This window comes from Choloepus didactylus, chromosome Y, assembly GCF_015220235.1.
Source record: "Choloepus didactylus isolate mChoDid1 chromosome Y, mChoDid1.pri, whole genome shotgun sequence".
Taxonomy (NCBI): Eukaryota; Metazoa; Chordata; class Mammalia; order Pilosa; family Megalonychidae; genus Choloepus; species Choloepus didactylus.
In genome coordinates, this window is record NC_051335.1 from 20,560,369 (window position 1) to 20,564,637 (window position 4,269).

At 42.4% G+C, this 4,269-nt stretch overlaps 1 pseudogene; it reads left to right on the forward strand.

Annotated features, from left to right (window-relative positions):
- The first annotated feature begins 856 nt into the window (after positions 1-856).
- On the forward strand, positions 857-3,615 carry LOC119524037 (annotated as a pseudogene).
- Positions 3,616-4,269: the final 654 nt, after the last annotated feature.

Here is a 4,269-nt window from a genome sequence, read left to right on the forward strand (position 1 = left end):
GTTTTCAAGGTTCATCTGTGTTGTTGCATGTATAAATACTGCATTTCTTTTTATAGTCCAATTGCTTTTGGACCAAGGAGCAAAAGGAATTCAATGGAGCAAGTAGAATCCTTAAACAAATGGTGCTAGAGCAACTGGCATCCATAAACAAAATAAAATATTATTCTTGAGCTAAACCTCATCCTCATACAAAATTAAGTCACCATGGATTATGGACTTAAATGTAACGTCAAACACAAAACTTTTGGGGAGAAAAATCATAGGACTAAATCTTCAGAATCTAGGCTGGACAAAGAGTTCTTAGACTTGACACCGAAAGCATTATCCATTTATAAAAACCAGATAAAATGGACCTCATCCAAATTAAAACTGTTGCTCTTCAAAAAAGCTTAAGAGGATGAAATGACAAACTTTGGGCTGTGACAAACTATGTGTGAAGTGTATATCTGACAAAGAATAGCATATAGAATATATAAAGAGCTCTCAAAATTCAACAGCAAACACAACCCAAGTGTAAAATGGGCAAAACACATGAACAGATATTTAACCAAGGAGGATATTGACAGGAAATAAGCATATGAAATGATGTTCAACTTCATTAGCCATTAGGAAAATGCAAATTAAAATCACAATGACCCTGCTGGTGAGGGGTTCCAGTCCTTGCCCACAGCTGCTTCCTGCACGTCTTTGCCATGGCACCGCCTGTCCAGTCATGTGAGTCTTGTCCAACAGCTGCCACTGCTGCCACTTGCTGGGCCCCTACTGGCTCCCCAGCCTCACCCTGTGGCCAGCCCACCCACCACACATCTGTACCCAGAGCCCTGTGCCAGCATGTTGCCCCCTGCCCACCCTGCCAATGCTGTCCTTCCAGTGCCCTGGCACATACTGTGACGAGACAACCATACAAGATTATCATGGGCCTAAAATCTGTGACCCCTATACTTGGCTTGAAGACGCAGACAGTGAGCAGAAAATGGCATTTGTGGAGGCCCAAAACAAGATCACTGTGCCATTTTTTGAGCAGTGTCCTATTTGACATTTATACAAGGAGAGAATAACTGAACTGTATGATTCTCCCAAGTGTAGTTGCCACTTCAAGAAAGGTAAATGGTATTTTTGTTTTTATAATACAGGTTTGCAGAACCGATGAGTGTTATATGTACAGGATTCCTCAGAGAGTGAATTCCTTTTCTTCAACATGCTCTCTGATGATGGCACAGTGGCACTCCGAGGCTGTGCATTCAGTGAAGATGGTGAATATTTTGCATATGGTCTGAGTGCCAGTGGCTCAGACTTGGTGATGATCAAGTTCACTCAAGTTGGTGGTGCCAAAAAACTTCCAGATGTGCTTGAAGGAGTCAAGTTCAGCTGTATGGCTTGGACCCATGATGGGAAGGGAATATTCTAAAACTCCTATCCCCAACAAGACAGAAAAAGTGATGGCACAAAGACACCGACCAATCTCCACCAAAAGCTCTGCTACCATGTCTTAGGGACTAATTAGTCAAAGGATGTTTTGTGTCCTGAGTTTACTCAAGAGCCTAAATGGACTGGTGGAGCTGAGTTATTTGACTATGGTCTCTATATGTTTTTATCAATAAGGGAGGGATGTGATCCAGTAAATCAACTCTGGTACTGTGACTTACAGCAGGAATCAGATGGCATCACTGGAATACTGACATGGATAAAGAGGATTGAGAACCTTGTTGGAGAATATGACTACGCAACCAATGAGGGCACAGTGTTCACATTCAAAACAAATCACCATTCCCCCAACTATCACCTGATCAACATCGACTTCACGGATCCTGATGAGTCTTAATGGAAAGTGCTTGTTACGGAGCATGAGAAAGATGTCCTAGAATGGGTAGCTTGCATCAGGTCCAACTTTTGGTCTTATGCTACCTCCGTGACATGAAAAACATTCTACAGCTTCACAACCTGGCAACGGGTACCCTCCTTAAGACCTTCCTGCTCGAGGTCGGCAGCATCGTGGGATACAGTGGTCAAAAGAAGGACGTTAAGATCTTCTATCAGTTACTTCCTTTTTATCCCCAGGTATCATTTATCACTGTGACCTTACCAAGGAGGAACTAGAGACAAGGGTTTTCTGAGAGGTGGCTGTGAAAGGAATCGATGCTTCTGATTACAAGACGATCCAGATTATTCTACCCTAGCAAGGATGGAACAAAGATTCCAATGTTCACTGTACATTAAAAAAAGGCATAAAATTGGATGGCTCTCATCCTGCTTTCTTATATGGCTATGGCAGATTCAATACATCTATTACATCCAACTACAATGTGTCCAGGCTTATTTTTGTGAGACACATGGACAGCATCCTTGCAGTGGCCAACATCAGAGGAGGTAGCAAATATGGAGGGACATGGCATAAAGGTGGTGTTCTAGTTTGCTAATGCTGTGGAATGCAAAACACCAGAGATGGATTGGCTTTTATAAAAAGGGGGTTTATTTGGCTACACAGTTACAGTGTTAAGGTCATAAAGTGTCCAAGGTAACACATCAGCAATTGGATACCTTCACTAGAGGATGGCCAGTGGTGTCCAGAAAACCTCTGTTAGCTGGGAAGGCACGTGGCTGGCGTCTGCTCCAAAGTTCTGGCTTCAAAATGGCTTTCTCCCAGGGTGTTCCTCCCTAGGCTTCAGCTCCTCAAAAATGTCACTCTCAGTTGCTCTTGGGGCATTTGTCCTCTCTTAGCTTCTCCAGAGCAAGAGTGCTTTCAACAGCCATCTTCAAACTTTCTCTCATCTGCAGCTCTTGTGCTTTCTTCAAAGTGTCCCTCTTGTCTGTAGCTCCTCTTCAAAGCATCACTCACAGCTGCACTGAGTTCCTTCTCTTTGAGTCAGCTCATTTATATGGCTCCACTGATCAAGGCGCACCACGAATGGGTGGGGCCATGCCTCCTTGGGAATAGCTCATCAGAGTCATCACCCACAGCTGGGTGGGGCACATTCTAAGCAAATCTAATCAGCACCAAAACATCTGCCCCACAAGACTACATCAAAGATAATGGCATTTGGGGGACACAATACATTCAAACTGGCACAGGTGGTATCTTGGCCAACAAATAAAACTGCTTTGATGATTTTCAGTATGCTGCCAAATATCTTATAAGGAAGGTTACATGTCTTCCAAGAGGCTGACTATTAATGGAGGTTCAAATGGAAGATTCTTAGTGGCTACTTGAGCAAATCAGCGTCCTGACCCCTTTGGTTGTCATTGCCCAAGTTGGAGTAATGGACATGCCGAAGTTCCATAAACATACCCATCAGTCATGCCTGGACCAATGGTTATGAGTGCTTGGACAGCAGACAACACTGAATGGCTTAACAAATATTCTCCATTGCATAAGGTCAAGTTACCAGAAGCAGATGACGTCCGGTACCCATCCATGCTTCTCCTACGGCCAAGCATGATGACAACATAGTCCCACTCCACTCTCTGAAATTCATTGCCACCCTTTGGTAGCCTGTGGGCTGGAGCTGGAAGCAACTCAACAACCTGTTTATACACATGGCCACCAAGGTGGACCATGGGGTAGGGAAGCCCATGGCCAAAGTGATAGAAGAAGTCTCAGATTGTTTGTGTTCATAGCACAGTGTCTGACATCGACTAGATTCAGTAAATTTACTTCCCTGTCCCCTCCTGATGGCCACAGAAAACCTCAAGGGCTTTCTCTCCTAGATACCACTGGGCATAATGCTTACCCAAATGAACACTCTTCCTGCACTCACAGACTGAGGTTGAACAGAACTATGTGGGAATTTTATCATTTTTAGACTTCTCATTTTTAGCAAGCTCTTGGAGTTACCTTCTCCATCCTGTCTAGGCACATATTTTCTTTAAAAAAAGAAAAGGCATGTTTGGATAAATACCTAACTGGTAGCCAATATGTTGTGAATACTAAATTGCTGAATTAAGAGTCAAAGTCAGGTATACTTCATATATAACACCTTAATGAAGTTTGCTCCTATAACCATAAGCAATACATCTTTAAGTAAATGTGATAAATGTTCTCATTTTTAAAAAAAAGCTTCTTTGCAACAATAATATGTTATTTTAGAAAAACCACAATGAAATATCACTACACACCTAATGAGAATGGCTAAAATAAAAAAATAGTGACAGCACCAAACAGTGATGAGGATGTGGATTAAATTGGATCACTCATATATTCCTAGTGGGAATGTGAAATGGTACAGTCACTCTTCATAACAATTTGGTTGTTTCTCATAAAATTAAACATGC